This window comes from Phyllobates terribilis, unplaced genomic scaffold, assembly GCF_046119375.1.
Source record: "Phyllobates terribilis strain yellow unplaced genomic scaffold, ASM4611937v1 Scaffold_46__1_contigs__length_10046794, whole genome shotgun sequence".
In the NCBI taxonomy this organism is placed as follows: Eukaryota; Metazoa; Chordata; class Amphibia; order Anura; family Dendrobatidae; genus Phyllobates; species Phyllobates terribilis.
In genome coordinates this window covers 6,277,098-6,295,926 of record NW_027362806.1, presented here as the reverse complement: position 1 = coordinate 6,295,926, position 18,829 = coordinate 6,277,098, and the positions used below count along the sequence as shown (strand labels likewise).

General features: G+C 48.2%; 1 protein-coding gene across 1 annotated transcript in view; it reads left to right on the top strand.

The window, feature by feature from the left end:
- The window catches only part of LOC141191468 (uncharacterized), a 618,018-nt gene that overhangs the window by 91,750 nt on the left and 507,439 nt on the right, over nt 1-18,829 (top strand). The gene's annotated exons all lie outside the window — the stretch shown is intronic.

The following is an 18,829-nucleotide window of genomic DNA, read 5'->3' as shown; positions in this document are numbered from 1 at the left end:
TATATATAGTGTGATGGCTCCCACAGCTCTTTATATACAGTACTAGATGGTGTCCCGATTCTAACGCATCGGGTATTCTAGAATCTATATGCGGAGTGGTGTTTAAATGTGGCGCCAAAATCGCTGATTGGTCGCGGCCGCCGTCCACGACCAATCAGCAGAGCGGTGTTTAAATTTGGCGCCAGTATCGCTGATTGGTCGCGGCGCCAATATCGCTGATTCCGACCAATCAGCGAATTGTATTACTGAGGACCGGGCAGCGACGCTACCTGTGCGGGTACTTCCGCTGCGAGGAACCGGGAGATGGCCGGCTGCTCACAGCCGAAGTATCCCGACTGGCGGCGCCGCTCCCCGGTCCTCGCTTCACACTTGCCGTCGGGAGATCAGCGGCCCTAGCCATTGATCTCCCGACGGTAGCCGCATGGAGGTCAGCAGCGCCGCCGGTCGCGGTACTTCTGCTGCGAGCAGCCGGGAGATGAGCGGCTAGCGCCGGTCATCTCCCGGCTGCATCGCCGCTGACCTCCGTGCGGCAGATGAGCTGCTAACGGCCGCCATCTTTTTCTGAAATCCCGCGTCGCTGATTGGCCGCGGCTGGACCAATCAGCGACGCAGGATTTCCTGGACAGAAGGACAGACAGACAGACGGGATTAGACGATTATATACAGTACAGACCAAAAGTTTGGACACACCTTCTCATTTCAAGATTTTTCTGTATTTTCATGACTATGAAAATTGTACATTCACACTGAAGGCATCAAAACTATGAATTAACACATGTGGAATTATATACTTAACAAAAAAGTGTGAAACAACTGAAAATATGTCTTATATTCTAGGTTCTTCAAAGTAGCCACCTTTTGCTTTGATGACTGCTTTGCACACTCTTGGCATTCTCTTGATGAGCTTCAAGAGGTAGTCAATGGAAATGGTCTTCCAACAATCTTGAAGGAGTTCCCAGAGATGCTTAGCACTTGTTGGCCCTTTTGCCTTCACTCTGCGGTCCAGCTCACCCCAAATCATCTCGATTGGGTTCAGGTCTGGTGACTGTGGAGGCCAGGTCATCTGGCGTAGCACCCCATCATTCTCCTTCTTGGTCAAATAGCCCTTACACAGCCTGGAGGTGTGTTTGGGGTCATTGTCCTGTTGAAAAATAAATGATGGTCCAACTAAACGCAAACCGGATGGAATAGCATGCCGCTGCAAGATGCTGTTGTAGCCATGCTGGTTCAGTATGCCTTCAATTTTGAATAAATCCCCAACAGTGTCACCAGCAAAGCACCCCCACACCATCACACCTCCTCCTCCATGCTTCTCGGTGGGAACCAGACATGTAGAGTCCATCCGTTCACCTTTTCTGCATCGCACAAAGACACGGTGGTTGGAACCAAAGATCTCAAATTTAGACTCATCAGACCAAAGCACAGATTTCCACTGGTCTAATGTCCATTCCTTGTGTTCTTTAGCCCAAATAAGTCTCTTCTGCTTGTTGCCTGTCCTTAGCAGTGGTTTCCTAGCAGCTATTTTACCATGAAGGCCTGCTGCACAAAGTCTCCTCTTAACAGTTGTTGAAGAGATGTGTCTGCTGCTAGAACTCTGTGTGGCATTGACCTGGTCTCTAATCTGAGCTGCTGTTAACCTGCGATTTCTGAGGCTGGTGACTCGGATAAACTTATCCTCAGAAGCAGAGGTGACTCTTGGTCTTCCTTTCCTGGGGCAGTCCTCATGTGAGCCAGTTTCTTGCAGCGCTTGATGGTTTTTGCATCTGCACTTGGGGACACTTTCAAAGTTTTACCAATTTTTTGCATTGACTGACCTTCATTTCTTAAAGTAATGATGGCCACTCATTTTTCTTTACTTAGCTGCTTTTTTCTTGCCATAATACAAATTCTAACAGTCTATTTAGTAGGACTATCAGCTGTGTATCCACCAGACTTCTGCACAACACAGCTGATGATCCGAACCCCATTTATAAGGCAAGAACTCCCACTTATTAAACCTGACAGGGCACACCTGTGAAGTGAAAACCATTTCCGGTGACTACCTCTTGAAGCTCATCAAGAGAATGCCAAGAGTGTGCAAAGCAGTCATCAAAGCAAAAGGTGGCTACTTTGAAGAACCTAGAATATAAGACATATTTTCAGTTGTTTCACACTTTTTTTGTTAAGTATATAATTTCACATGTGTTAATTCATAGTTTTGATGCCTTCAGTGTGAATGTACAATTTTCATAGTCATGAAAATACAGAAAAATCTTTAAATGAGAAGGTGTGTCCAAACTTTTGGTCTGTACTGTATATTAGATGATGACCCCACAGACCCTTTACACAGCATTATGTTTCCACAGCTCCTTGTATACAGTATGATTCCCTCATTGTTCCCTAAATACAGTATGATGTGCTCACAGCTCCATATACACCGTATGATGTCCCCACACATGCAGATACACAATATGATACCTATACACAATATGATGCCCCTACATCTCCCTATACACAATATGATGCCCCTACATCTCCCTCCATCTGAACAAGTCTCTCCAACTTCAGAAAGATTATGGACGCATCACATTTTTTTTTACGGACAGGGAAAAAAGTGCCCTATTTTTATGGACTGTCCAAGAATTTCTGGACAGTTGGCTACCCTGCTATTAGTTCCACTGGGGTGGCAGCCTAGGTGGATGCTGGAAGCACAACCGTCTCTCCCTAAGATTCGGAGAGGGAAGGCCACCGATTCCTGACCCTTGCTGTGGCCTTTTCGTTGAGAGGGATGGTTTATTGAGGGCCCATATATACACACAGTCATGGCCGGAAGTGTTTAGCAACCTTGAGATTGTTCCAGAAAGTGAAGTATTTCTCCCAGAAAATTATTACAATTACACATGTTTTGTTATACATTTGTTATAATATTAATTTCCTTTGTGTGTATTGAAACAGCACAAAAAAATGGGAAAAAAAGGCAAATTGGACATAATTTCACACAAAACTCCAAAAATGGGCCGGACAAAATTGTTGGCACTTTTCCAAAATTGTGGAAAAACAACTTTGCTTCAAGCATGTGATGCTCGTTAAAACTCACCTGTGGCAAGTAACAGTCGTGGGTAATATGAAAGTCATACCTGAGACCAGATAAAAAGTGGAGAAGATAGATAGATATGAGATTGATAGATAGATAGATATGAGATAGATAGATGGATATGTGGCACCCCAGGGGTCTGGTTACCACTGTAATAGAAATATTATGTCTGAGAGCAAGTGGGAGGTTTCCTGGTTCGGAGCCCTTAAACATTCAACACCTCCTGTCCCAGACCAGATAGGGGAGGAACCTGCCCTATATAAACTGGATCTGGGGCGGGGTTAGTGAAGTCAGAGCCTGGAGTTAGTTCCAGACACAGGGAAAGTAACAGCGAGGAGCTCTGTAGGAGCAGGAGCTGAAGACCAGGGACTTGAGCTAAGTGGAGTTCGTCCTGGCAGAAGACTCTGAGAACCGGACACAGGAGTCCGAGGTTGCGGGGACTTATATATACCCAGCAGCAGAAACCCGCCGGCAGGGGATTTCAAGTCCTCTGGCCATAGAAGCCCGGAGGCTCAGTCACGAGCAAGGGACCAGCACTGCAATCGAGGAGCGGGGGCTATCAGAAGGCCCCAAGTCACCAGCCATACAGGTGAGCACCACACGGAACACTCAGGGACGTGGGCTACTTCCACTCGCTTACAGCAAGGTAGCCAGGAAGAGTGCAGATAGTCGGGGAGGCCTACAACTCCACCTGGCCAGGGGAACTCCAGTTTGCTCACAGACTGACCAGGCCTCTTATGCTAGCCAGTACTCCCGGGAGGGTCTGCCTTATCACCATCAGTAAAGACCCTGAACTGCACTGCAAAGCCTCTGAGTCGTTCCTGCTGCGCTCGTGTACCATCACTCCTATCATCCACACTCACTAGCCTGAGGCTATACTGCTCCCGTGGGGAGTTATACTACACTCTGCTGCCCTCACAACATCAGCCTCAGAGGTCTGCTCAGCAGCGGCCGTTCTTATTGACCGCAATCCACGGGTGGCGTAGTCGGACATTGCATTATACTGATACAGAGACTGCCACAATATTGGTCTGGCCACCCTGAGCCACGGGACCAGGTCGCCACAACTACTCCCAGCATTGCCCTGAAGTCCGGTCCCGGGTGCCCCATGGCCCAGGGGGCGCGTCATATAGATAATAGATAGATGATAGATAGTCCTATGATATGAGATAGAGGTCGTTATAGACAGGTTTATACACTCTCTCCCGAAGTCGGTAAAATCCTGGGTTGCCCAGGGAGATCCCTATAATGCTGATGACTTGGTGGGGTTGGTGGAAAGATACCAGGCGGTTGAGAGTCCGTTGGGAAAACAAGGGGTCGTAGCCTCTCAATACTGGGGTTCCCAAAAGGAGGCGGACACCCAAAAGAAGGGAGCTAGCGCCACACCTGGGGGGCATCCTAGAGTTCAGGAGGGGTCTGAGTTGCTGCCCAAGGTCCCACCCCATAATATAGTGTGTTGGAGATGTCATACCCCTGGCCATATTGCCTCCCGGTGTCCCATAACCTCTGAACCAATGGACTGTAACATGGGCCGGCGTTGCTCTTATTTTGCCTACCCCGCCTGCAGCGCGGTTCGTCAACATGGCGAGGGCCCTCAGGGATGCTCAGTGTCAGTTAACGGGGCACAAGTCTCTGGACTATTGGTCTCAGGAAGTTTGGTGACCCTGATAAGGGCCACACTCCCTCATCGGCTGGTTTCTGGGAAGGTGGTGGGTGTCCGGTGTATCAATGGGGACGCTAAGAACTATCCTGTGGCCCAGGTGGATGTAAACACAGACTGTGGCACCACATCTCATGAAGTGGCGGTCGTTAAGGACCTATTGCATCCCATAATAATTGGACGTTACTTTGCATTATTCTGGGAAATGTGGGGGAAAGCGGGGACACCTGGTTGCTTGGACGACAGCCAGATCGCCCCTAAGGAAACTTACCCGCAGAACATAGTAGATGAGTTTCCCATGTGTGTGCTGGTGGGCAATGAGGCTGAAGTAGCATCCCCTGAGTCCAATATCCCTGAGCTTTAGGTGTCCGAGGGAAACTTTGGAACTGCCCAACTCAGGGATTTAACTCTGAAAGGGGCCTTTGAAAATGTTACTGTGTTAAATGGGGTGCCTCAGGAACCGGGGGCTGACACTCGGTTCCCTCATTTTGCTGTGAATGGGGATTTGCTGTACAGAATAACCAAGCCAAGGGGTGAGGTAATAGAACAGTTGCTGGTGCCAGGGCCCTATAGACGCAGGGTGTTAGACATGGCTCATTCTCATGTGTTGGGTGGTCACCTGGGTGCAGACAAGATTCAAGAACGGATCCTCCAAAGATTCTACTGGCCAGGTTGCTATAGAGAAATATAGAGTTATTGTCGTTCCTGCCCCACATGCCAGATAACCTCCCCAGTGGCCCACTTCCGCAGTCCCCTAGTGCCACTACCAGTCATCGAGGTTCCATTCGAACGCATAGCAATGGATCTAGTGGGGCCTCTGGTCAAGTCCGCCCAAGTGCATCAGTATATCCTGGTGGTATTAGATTATGCTACATGGTATCTGGAGGCCGTACCACTACGAAACTCCTCCACCAGGTGTATAGCCCGGGAGTTAGTCCACATGTTTTCAAGAACTGGGTTGCCTAACGAGATCCTAACAGACCAAGGAACTCCATTTATGTCGAAGGTCATGAGGGAATTGTGCAAGACACTGCAGATTGCACAACTGAGAACCTCCGTGTACTCTCCCCAGACGGACGGACTGGTAGAGAGGTTTAACAAAACCTTGAAAGCAATGTTGAGGAAAGCAGTGGAAAAGGATGGCCGAGACTGGGACTATATGTTGTTCGCCATGAGGGAAGTTCCCAAAGCTTCCACAGGTTTCTCCCCGTTTGAACCACTCTATGGACGACACCCTCAGGACTCCTGGAGGTGGAGAAAGAGTCCTGGGAAGCTGAGACCACTCCCTATAGGAGAGTGGTGGAGCACGTTGCCCAGATGCAAGAGAGGATTGCCCATGTGATGCCCATTGTGAGGGAGCACCTCCTTAAGGCACAAAAGGCACAGTCCAGGGTGTATAATAGGTCGGCCAGGGTGAGATCGTTCAACCCAGGAGATCGAGTGCTTGTGCTAGTCCCACAGTGGAGACAAGTTCATGGCCAAGTGGCAGGGCCCCTATGAGGTGGTAGAGAAAGTGGGGGAAGTCAACTTTAAGATCCACCAACCAGGGAAGAGGAAGCCCTACCAAATTTACCATGTTAACTTGATTAAGCCATGGCAAGATAGAGAGCCTGCGGAAGCTCCCTGTTTAATGGCTGAGGCCGATGTGAAAGAGGTCAAGGTGGCAGAGTCACTGTCACATGCCCAAAAGCAACAGTGCAAAGAGTTGTTACAGCGAAATAAAGACATGTTTTCGGAGTTGCCAGGACTCACTCAGGTCATAGAGCATGAGGTTCTCACAGAGCCTCATGTTCGCGTCAATCTAAAACCATACCGGATCCCCGAAGCCCGCAGAGAGGTGATCTCTAAAGAAGTAAGGCGGATGCTAAACCTGGGAGTCATTGAAGAGTCCAAAAGTGGATGGTCCAGTCCTATAGTCTTAGTGCCGAAACCAGATGGGGAATGGCGGTTTTGCAACGACTATAGGAAGCTGAACGAGGTCTCAAAGTACGACGCCTACCCAATGCCTAGGGTAGATGAGCTTATCGAAAGGCTAGGACCCGCTCGGTACATCACCACTCTGGACCTCACCAAAGGATATTGGCAAATTCCCCTGTCCAAAGAGGCTAAGGAGAAGACAGCCTTCTCAACGCCAATACGTCAGGATGCCGTTTGGGTTGAAGGGAGCTCCGGCCACCTTCCAGAGAGCCATGGACCGGATCTTAGCACCCCACAAACAGTATGCAGCGGCCTACCTAGATGCCATCGTCATATTTAGCCAGGACTGGGAAAGTCATCTGGACAAAGTTCAAGCCATACTTGATGCCCTAAGGAAGGCGGGCTTTACTATCAACCCGAAGAAATGTGCCATGGGGATGGAGGAAGCCAAGTACCTAGGGTACGTGGTTGGTAGAGGGGAAATAAAACCACAAATAAATAAGGTCGAGGCGATCTTGAACTGGCCACAGCCCCTCTCGAAGAAGCAGGTCATGGCGTTTCTAGGCATTGTGGGCTACTATCGAAGATTTGTCCCTAACTTTGCCCTGATAGCAGCCCCACTGATGGATCTTCTGAAAGGGATGAAGTCAGCTATGGCCAAGTGGTCCCCGGAAGCAGAAGCGACCTGCCAGGAATTGAAACTGGTCCTCTGTAAACAACCAGTCTTGGTGGCACCCAGCTTCTCCAAGGAGTTTGTGGTCCAGATGGATGCATCGGATGTCGGGCTGGGAGCAGTCTTGTCCCAGGAGATTAACGGAGAAGAACACCCTGTAAAATACCTCAGTCTGAAGCTCTCCGCTTGTGAGAAGGACTACTCCATTGTAGAAAAAGAATGTTTGGCCATTAAGTGGGCGTTAAACACTCTGAGGTATTACCTATTAGGTAGAAGGTTCAGGTTAGTGTCAGACCATGCCCCATTGAGGTGGATGCGAGAAAAGAAGGGAAACAATGCCAGAGTGACTAGGTGGTTCCTGGCTCTACAAGATTTTAGTTTCCGGGTAGAGCATAGGCCTGGGAAACAACATGGGAATGCCGCTGCCTTGTCAAGGGTTTATTGTATGGTGACAGAAGGTGCCAAGCCCTACGGCTTTGGACAGAGGGGGGGTGTATGTAAGGTTGCTGCCGGACAGATCGTGGACGGGAGGTATGTGTCCTCGAAGTGCCATGCTTCGGTGATGTAGGATCCGGAGAAGCAGGCTCCAGCACACATAGTGCTGAGAGGAATTTAATGGGTCCGGATTACAGGGCCGGGTTTTATGAGCAGCTGAAAGAGCACCTGTGGCACCTAACAGGTGTTGGCAATAACTAAATCACACTTGCAGCCAGTTAACATGGATTAAAGTTGACTCAACTTCTGTCCTGTGTCCTTGTGTGTACCACATTGAGCATGGAGAAAAGAAAGAAGACCAAAGAACTGTTTGCGGACTTGTGAAACCAAATTGTGAGGAAGCATGAGCAATCTGAAGGCTACAAGTCCGTCTCCAAAGACCTGAATGTTCCTGTGTCTTCCATACGCAGTGTCATCAAGAAGTTTAAAGCCCATGGCACTGTGGCTAACCTCCCTACATGTGGACGGAAAAGAAAAATTGACGAGAGATTTCAACGCAAGATTGTGCGGATGGTGGATAAAGAACCTCGACTAACATCCAAACAAGTTCAAGCTGCCCTGCAGTCCGAGGCTACAACAGTGTCAACCCGTACTATCCGTCGGCGTCTGAATGAAAAGGGACTGTATGGTAGGATACCCAGGAAGACCCCACTTCTTACCCCGAGACATAAAAAAGCCAGGCTGGAGTTTGCCAAAACTTACCTGATAAAGCCTAAAACTGGAAGTGCATTGAGGTGAAGGTGAAGAGGTATTGGGAATCCTGCAGAAAATACCTGTGTGAATTGCGTGAAGAGGTATTGGGAATCCTGCAGAAAATACCTGTGTGAATTGCGTGAAGAGGTATTGGGAATCCTGCAGAAAATACCTGTGTGAATTGCGGTGAGTGCTGCATTGTGATCTGCTGAGTGCTTTTCTACCTGTTTAGATTGATTGGGCTTTTTAAAATCTATTTTCTCACTACAGTTTTAGTTTCTTAGTTTACTACCTGTGTATTTAAGGGTTAACTACATTGCACTAAAATCCTGAGGTGTAGATTTACTCACAAGGGGTTAATTAAGGGGAAGGGGTCATAATTAAGGGTTTATAAGGGGCAGCTGGTTGGGCATAAAGTCCTTTGGAAGTGCATTGAGGTGAAGGGTACATTGCTGGAAAAGGAAAAAAAAAAAAAAAAAAACACTTTAAATCTCTTAGTTTGCGAGTGTGAACGAGCTGCGTGTGTCCGGAGCGTAAGTGCGAACGAAAGTAAGTGTGTGACTTGTTTTTCAGTGAAGAGTAGTGTTGAGCGATACCTTCCGATATCAGGAAATATCGTATCGGATTGGATCGGGCCGATACCCAAAAAGTATCGGATATCGCCGATTCCGATACCGGAAACCAATGCAAGTCAATGGGACACAAATATCGGAATGAAAATAAACCCTTTCTTTCCTTGTAGGTTAATTCTACATGAAGTAAAACAACTAAGAATAATGTAGAATGACATGAAAAGCCAGCAATTCATCAGCGGCATTCACCGGTACCCGACAATTTACAACAGAAAGAATAGAGCTTCACACATAGATTAGATAGATAGAAACATGTCAGTCACATATATATGAAGTACAGTGACAGTGCTGCTTACTGTACTTGTCATTTAGTGTAAAGGATTTATTTAAAAAAATAATAGTGTTTTCATGCACCGTCTCTTTAAGAAAGCCGGCCGGCAATTCAGCATCTGTACCCGACAATTTAGAATAGAAAGAATAGAGAATCACACATAGATTAGATAGATAGAAACATGTCAGTCACATATATATGAAGTACAGTGACAGTGTTGCTTACTGTACTTGTCATTTAGTGTTAAAATAAAGGATTTATTTAAAAAAAAATTGGCGTGGGGTTCCCAGTAATTTTAGTCTCTAGCGGAGGTTAAGCAGACAGCTGGGGCAAATGTTTGAAGCCTGGGAAGTGGGTAATACCCACGGAGCTTCCCAGGCTACTAATATCAGCCCCCAGCTGAATACCTAGCCTTTACTAGCTATTAAAATGGGGGACCCCCAAAAAAATGACGTGGGGTCCCCCCTAATTTAATAGCTAGCAAAGGCTAGGCAGACAGCTGGGGGCTGATATTAATAGCCCAGGAAGGGTGCCATGAATATTGGCCCCCTCCCAGGCTAGAAACACCAGCCGTCAGCCGCCCCAGAAATGGCGCATCCATAGGATGCGCCAATTCTGGCACTTAGCCTCGCTCTTCCACGCTGCCCTGGTGCGGTGGCAGGGGGTAATAGGGTTGGGGTTGATGTCAGCTTATAATGCCAGCTGACATCAAGCCCAGGTTAGTAATGGAGAGGCGTCTATAAGACACCCCCATTACTAACCCCATAGTCAAAGTTAAAAGAAAACACAAACACCCAGAATAAAGTCCTTTAATTGAAATAAAGACACAATTCTTTATTGTTCTAAATTAAACCATACTTACCATCACGCCCATTCCAGCTGAAGCCAACGATCTCCTGCAATAAAAGTAAAATAATAAAGCAACCTCATCCTTACCTTTCCATGGTTCCCACGACAGCTTCAGCTCTGCTACATCGAGATGACAGGCTGGACCGCAGGAGAAAGCTGCCATCCAGCCTGTCATCCCGCAGACACTGAGAAGCGCAGGCATGCTTGCGCTCCTCAGTGTCTCTCTGTGACGTCATCCAGATGAGCCGAGTTCATGTCCAATGAACTCAGCTCACCTCATGCACGTCACTGACAGCGTGGGAAAATTCTCCTGCACTCAGCGCTTCAGCGTGAGAATTCTCCCACGGTGTCAGTGACATACATGAGGTGAGGTCATGTCCAATGAACTCAGCTCACCTCATGCACGTCACTGACAGCGTGGGAAAATTCTCACGCTGAAGTGCTGAGTGCAGGAGAATTTTCCCACGCTGTCAGTGACGTACATGAGGTGAGCTGAGTTCATTGGACATGACCTCGGCTCATCTGGATGCCGTCACAGCCAGACACTGAGGAGTGGAAGTATGCCTGCGCTTCTCAGTGTCTGCGGGATGACAGGATGGATGGCAGCGTTCTGCTGCGGTCCAGCCTGTCATCTCGATGTAGCAGAGCTGAAGCTGTCGTGGGAGCCATGGAAAGGTAAGGATGATGTTGCTTTATTATTTTACTTTTATTGCAGGAGATCGTTGGCTTCAGCTGGAATGGGCGTGATGGTAAGTATGGTTTAATTTAGAACAATAAAGAATTGTGTGTTTATTTCAATTAAAGGACTTTTTTCTGGGTGTTGTGCTTTTTTAAATACTTTACTAGAAATTCATGGTGGTCATGTCTAATATTGGCGTGACCCCATGAATTTCGGGCTTAGGGCCAGCTGATAATGCCAAGCTGGCCTTAACCCCTTTATTACCCAGTGAGCCACCGCACCAGGGCCCTGGATGAGTTGGGTACAGCGCCAGAAGATGGCGCTTCTATGAACGCGCCATTTTCTGGGGCGGCTGCGGACTGCAATTTGCAGCGGGGGTGGCCCAGAAAGCTTGGGTCTCCCTGCGCTGCGAATTCCAGCCCCCAGTTGCCTAGTTGTATCTGGCTGGGCACAAAAATAGGGCGAAGCCCCACGCATTTTTTTTTAAATTATTTCATGAAATTCATGGAATAATTAAGAAAAAAAGGGCTTCCCTATATTGTTGTGTCCAACCAGGTACAAATAGGCAGCTGGTGGTTGGGGGCAGCCCGTTCCTGCCTGCTGTACCTGACTGGACACAAATATAGTGCGAAGCCCCACGTCAATTTTTTTTAAATCATTTCAGGAAATTCATGAAATAATTAAAAAAAATTGATGTGGGGCTTCGCCCTATATTTGTGTCCAGTCAGGTACAGCAGGCAGGAACGGGCTGCCCCCAACCACCAGCTGCCTATTTGTACCTAGCCGGACACAACAATATAGGGAAGCCCTTTTTTTCTTAATTATTCCATGAATTTCATGAATTTAAAAAAAAAAAACGTGGAGCTTCGCCCTATTTTTGTGTCCAGCCAGGTACAACTAGGCAGCTGGGGGCTGGAATCTGCAGCGCAGGGAGGCCCAAGCTTTCTGGGCCCCACCCGCTGCAAATTGCAGTCCGCAGCCGCCCCGGAAAATGGCGCGTTCATAGAAGCGCCATCTTCTGGCGCTGTACCCAACTCATCCAGGGCCCTGGTGCGGTGGCTCACTGGGTAATAAAGGGGTTAAGGCCAGCTTGGCATTATCAGCTGGCCCTAAGCCCGAAATTCATGGGGTCACGCCAATATTAGACATGACCACCATGAATTTCTAGTAAAGTATTTAAAAAAAACACAAACACCCAGAAAAAAGTCCTTTAATTGAAATAAACACACAATTCTTTATTGTTCTAAATTAAACCATACTTACCATCACGCCCATTCCAGCTGAAGCCAACGATCTCCTGCAATAAAAGAAAAATAATAAAACAACCTCATCCTTACCTTTCCATGGCTCCCAAGACGGCTCCAGCTCTGCTACATCGAGATGACAGGCTGGACCGCAGCAGAACGCTGCCATCCAGCCTGTCATCCCGCAGACACTGAGAAGCGCAGGCATACTTCCACTCCTCAGTGTCTGGCTGTGACGGCATCCAGATGAGCCGACAATGAACTCGGCTCACCTCATGTACGTCACTGACAGCGTGGGAGAATTCTCCTGCACTCAGCGCTTCAGCGTGAGAATTTTCCCACGCTGTCAGTGACGTGCATGAGGTGAGGTCATGTCCAATGAACTCGGCGCACCTCATGCACGTCACTGACAGCGTGGGAAAATTCTCACGCTGAAGCGCTGAGTGCAGGAGAATTTTCCCACGCTGTCAGTGACGTGCATGAGGTGAGCTGAGTTCATTGGACATGACCTCGGCTCATCTGGATGCCGTCACAGCGAGACACTGAGGAGCGCAAGCAAGCCTGCGCTTCTCAGTGTCTGCGGGATGACAGGCTGGATGGCAGCGTTCTGCTGCGGTCCAGCCTGTCATCTCGATGTAGCAGAGCTGAAGCTGTCCTGGGAACCATGGAAAGGTAAGGATGAGGTTGCTTTATTATTTTACTTTTATTGCAGGAGATCGTTGGCTTCAGCTGGAATGGGCGTGACTGTAAGTATGGTTTAATTTAGAACAATAAAGAATTGTGTGTTTATTTCAATTAAAGGACTTTTTTCTGGGTGTTTGTGTTTTTTTTAAATACTTTACTAGAAATTCATGGTGGTCATGTCTAATATTGGCGTGACCCCATGAATTTCGGGCTTAGGGCCAGCTGATAATGCCAAGCTGGCCTTAACCCCTTTATTACCCAGTGAGCCACCGCACCAGGGCCCTGGATGAGTTGGGTACAGCGCCAGAAGATGGCGCTTCTATGAACGCGCCATTTTCCGGGGCGGCTACGGACTGCAATTTGCAGCGGGTGGGGCCCAGAAAGCTTGGGCCTCCCTGCGCTGCGGATTCCAGCCCCCAGCTGCCTTGTTGTACCTGGCTGGACACAAAAATAGGGCGAAGCCCCACGTTTTTTTTTTTTTAATTATTTCATGAAATTCATGGAATAATTAAGAAAAAAAGGGCTTCCCTATATTGTTGTGTCCGGCTAGGTACAAATAGGCAGCTGGTGGTTGGGGGCAGCCCGTTCCTGCCTGCTGTACCTGACTGGACACAAATATAGGGCGAAGCCCCACATAATTTTTTTTTAATTATTTCATGAATTTCCTGAAATAATTAAAAAAAAATTGACGTGGGGCTTTGCACTATATTTGGGTCCAGCCAGGTACAGCAGGCAGGAACGGGCTGCCCCCAACCACCAGCTGCCTATTTGTACCTGGTTGGACACAACAACATAGGGAAGCCCTTTTTATCTTAATTATTCCATGAATTTCATGAAATAATTAAAAAAAAAAAAACGTGGAGCTTCTCCCTATTTTTGTGTCCAGCCAGGTACAACTAGGCAGCTGGGGGATGGAATCTGCAGCGCAGGGAGGCCCAAGCTTTCTGCCCCCCGCTGAAAATTGCAGTCCGCAGCCGCCCCGGAAAATGGCGCGTTCATAGAAGCTGGATGCTGTACCTGGCTGGCATACAAAAATATGGCGAAGCCCACGTCAAAAGTTTTGGGAAAAATTAATTAAAAAATAAATAATAATTTAGGGACTGCATCTTTATTAACTCCTCAAATGTCATTTAGTGTTAAAATAATGGATTTATTTAAAAAAAAAAATAGCGTGGGATCCCCCATAATTTTAGTCTCTAGCGGAGGTTAAGCAGACGGCTGGGGCAGATGTTTGAAGCCTGGGAAGGGGGTAAAACCCACGGAGCTTCCCAGGCTACTAATATCAGCCCCCAGCTGAATACCTAGCCTTTACTAGCTATTAAAATGGGGGACCCCCCCAAAAAAAATGACGTGGGGTCCCCCCTATTTTAATAGCTAGCAAAGGCTAGGCAGACAGCTGGGGGCTGATATTAATAGCCCAGGAAGGGTGCCATGAATATTGGCCCCCTCCCAGGCTAGAAACACCAGTCGTCAGCCGCCCCAGAAATGGCGCATCCATAGGATGCGCCAACTCTGGCACTTAGCCTCGCTCTTCCACGCTGCCCTGGTGCGGTGGCAGGGGGTAATAGTGGTGGGGTTCATGTCAGCGCCAGCTGCCATGAAGCCCAGGTTAGTAATGATGGGCGTCTATAAGACACCCCCATTACTAACCTACAAAGTGTTAAAAAAAAAAAAACACACACTACACCCAGAAAAAAATAATTTATTTGAAATAAAACACACAATTTTATTTAATTCTTAGTTTACTAAAAATAATAGTTACCTGTCCACGTTCCTGCGCTGATCTCCCATGCACAGCTGTCACATCTGGAGATGGTGACAGCTGTGCATGGCTGCTGTAAGCTCACGCTGCCGGGAACACGTCCGCTCCCGGCAGCGGGAGCCACTGACTGAGGTCACCGGAGTGCATTCAGGCAGCGCAGCTCCGGAGACCTCCTTTACGGCACTGCTGTACCGTGGGAATTTCTCACGATACAGCAGGGCCGTAAAGGAGCTAACCGGAGCAGCGCTGCCTGAACTCCGGTGAACCCTTACGGCCCCGTCATTCTAGCGGCGGCAGCGGTTCAGAGCGGTCATATTCTATGTGGCTGCTCTGAACTGGAGATCTTCGTGGGACACTCGTGGACTGCTACGGAGGGGTAAGGATAAGGTTGTGGTTTATTATTTTATATTTTATTACAGGAGATCGATGGCTTCGGGGAATTAGGTGTCTTGGTGAGTATAGGTGTAGTTTTTTATTTTTTACTTTATTTTAGGTGGCGATCGGCGGGGACAGGTAATGTATGAACTAATTTCTTTTAGGTAACCACTGGCCACCAATGACATGTATTTAACATTTATTGGGGACACAGTAGGGCAATTTAAATAGCAGGATCAGGCTGATGGGAACTACTGCTCCCATCGAGCTGATCCTGCTGGCAGGAGTGGACGGGGGACAGACATAGGCCGATGGGAGTAGTAGTGTCACATCGGCCTATGTCTGCCTGCACGCACACACACCGCACACACACCCGCACACATCGCAGACACCCGCACACACACCCCGCACACACACCCGCACACACACCCGCACACACACACCCCGCACACACACACCCCGCACACACACACCCCGCACACACACCCGCACACACCCCGCACAAACATCGCGCACACACCCCGCACACACACCCCGCACACACACTAATCATGACGGGTCTGGGAGGTGAGGCTGACCTGTGCGGCCGTGGGAAAGTTCATGTGAGTTCATGCAGTCAAGCATGAACTCACATGAACCCTCTGAGGGCAACGCGGCGACTTCAAATGAACAGCTGATCGGCATCAGCTGATACCTCAGCTGTTCATTTGAAATAACCGGCGGGAAAGCGCAGCACAGAACGGGAAAGCCGGCGGTGAAGTCTTTTCACTGCCGGCTTCCCCGCCCGGGTCCTTCACTCCCCGCTCCTTGGAGCTGCGCTTCCCGCCCGGTCCTAACTTACGATCGGGATGGGAGGTGGCGAGGGGAGCGGAGGATCGGGGTGGGAGGCTGCGGGGAAGCAGTATGGGGCTGTGTGATTGTTTAAAAGCCGGCGGCTTTATACCGCCCGCCGGCTTTTAAACAATCAGGAGAATTCTCCCCCGCTGGGATGGCATTCTGATGACAGGCTGGATCGCGCTGCCATCCAACTTGTCATCCTTCACAGACACTGCAGAGCGCAGGCATTATGGGAACTTCCGATTCCGGTATCCGATATTGTAAAAGTATCGGAATTAAGTATCGGAATTCCGATACCGCGAATATCGGCCGATACCCGATATTACAGTATCGGAATGCTCAACACTAGTGAAGAGGTATTGGGAATCCTGCAGAAAATACCTGTGTGAATTGCGGTGAGTGCTGCATTGTGATCTGCTGAGTGCTTTTCTACCTGTTTAGATTTATTGGGCTATTAAAAATCTATTTTCTCACTACAGTTTTAGTTTCTTAGTTTACTACCTGTGTATTTAAGGGTTAACTACATTGCACTAAAATCCTGAGGTGTAGATTTACTCACAAGGGGTTAATTAAGGGGAAGGGGTCATAATTAAGGGTTTATAAGGGGCAGCTGGTTGGGCATCAAGTCCTTTGGAAGTGCATTGAGGTGAAGGGTACATTGCTGGAAAAGGAAAAAAAAAACAAACAAAAAAAAAACACTTTAAATCTCTTAGTTTGCGAGTGTGAACGAGCTGCGTGTGTCCGGAGCGTAAGTGCGAACGAAAGTAAGTGTGTGACTTGTTTTTCAGTGACTTTGGATTCAGGGAGTTTGGAAGGGAGGACTTAGGACTGAATTGCTGACTGTATTTCATTCTTTCTTTACTTTACTTTTTACTTAATTAATCCACCTGACCTACTTAGCTGATTCCCCCGTCCATACTTGATACTTAATTGATCCCCCGTCCATACTTAACTGATCCCCCGCCGATATCTAATTGATACACTTGCACATCCCTAATTGATCCCCGTCCATACACCTATATATAAATAATTGTGTTTTGTACTTGTATATATATACTGACTGTATCCCCATATTTAGAATGACGTCCATGTTGGACGGAGCCGTGCAGTGTACATCTTGCGCAATGTATGCATTCCGTGAGCACCCGCTCGAGGATCCATACTGCTGCGAGAGATGTGAGCATATCGTGCACTTGGAAGCCCAAATTCTGGATCTAAGTGCTCAGATAGCGGTACTGAGGAGCATCGACAACATAGAACGGAGTTTGCTGCTCACCGAGCAGACACTCAATGGGTCAATACTGGGGGTGGAGCATAGAGGGGAAGTGCAGGCTGAACAGGCAGGGAGCTGGATAACAGTAAGGAGGGATAGAGGGAAGAAGTATAGGAAGGCTGGTTCAGAACCGGCATTATTGGAGCACGACAGATCCTCTGACCGCCGGGGGAGTGTATGCTCCAGTAATGAGGGGGAGGGGGGAAGTGTAGGGCAGGCAAGACAGGTTCTGGTAGTGGGTGACTCTATTATTAGGGGGACAGACAGGGCAATCTGTCACAAAGACCGGGATCGCCGAACGGTGTGCTGCCTCCCTGGCGCTCGAGTCCGGCACATCGCGGATCGGGTTGACAGGTTACTGGGTGGGGCTGGCGAAGACCCAGCGGTCATGGTCCACATTGGCACCAATGACAAAGTGAGTGGTAGATGGAGGGTCCTTAAAAATTATTTCAGGGACCTAGGTAGGAAGCTTAGGGCAAGGACCTCCAAGGTAGTTTTCTCAGAAATACTACCAATCCCGCGAGCCACACAGGAGCGCCAACAGGAGGTTAGGGAGGTGAATAAGTGGCTAAAGAGTTGGTGCAAGGCAGAAGGGTTTGGGTTCATGGAGAACTGGGCCGACTTCGCGGTCGGCTACAGGCTCTACCGTAGGGACGGGCTGCACCTCAATGGGGAGGGTGCAGCGGTGCTGGGGAAGAAGATGGCTGATAGGTTGGAGGAGTTTTTAAACTAGAGACGAGGGGGGGGAAACCAAGGAAATAGGTGGGATGTGAGGCAAGCAAGGGGGAAGGGGAGAAGTGAATATAATGAGGGTGGAGAGGGGGGTGGGGATAGTACAGTTAGATCGTTAGAGAAGAATAGGATGCTAAATAACCACAAAGTTTTATCTTGCATGCTGACCAACGCAAGAAGCCTGACCAATAAGGCGGATGAGCTGCGGGCGCTTATATGGGAGGAGAGGTATGACATCGTAGGTATAACAGAGACTTGGCTAGACGATAGCTACGACTGGGCGGTAAATTTATTAGATTATAGTTTATTTAGAAGGGACCGGAAACAGGGGAAAGGCGGAGGAGTCTGCTTATATGTAAAGTCATGTCTAAAACCCAGACTAAGGGAAGATATAGGAGAGGGAGAAGAGGGGGTCGAGTCCATGTGGGTAGAGATAGAGGGAACTAAAAATAATAATAAAATATTACTGGGGGTCTGCTATAAGCCACCCAATATAACAGAGGAGAATGAGAAACTGCTATTAGGACAAATAGACAAAGTAGCAAAACATAATGAAGTGATTGTAATGGGGGATTTCAACTACCCGGATATTGACTGGGAAACAGAAACCTGTAGATCTCAGAAAGGAAAAAGGTTCTTGACAAATATTAAGGATAATTATCTCTCCCAACTAGTGCAGGAACCAACGAGAGGGAAGGCCGTGTTAGACTTAATATTGACTAATAGGCCTGATAGAATAACTGAGGTACAGATAGGGGGTCACCTAGGTAATAGCGACCATAATATTATCGACTTCAAAATGCCCTTCAGTAGGGTTATCAATAAGGGAACAACAAAAACATTAAACTTTAGGAGGGCGAAGTTTGATCAGCTGAAAGAAAGCCTTCAACTTATTGACTGGGACAAAGTTCTTAATCAAAGGAATACGAATAGTAAATGGGAAACCTTCAAAAGAATTCTGAATACTCAGTGCGAGAGGT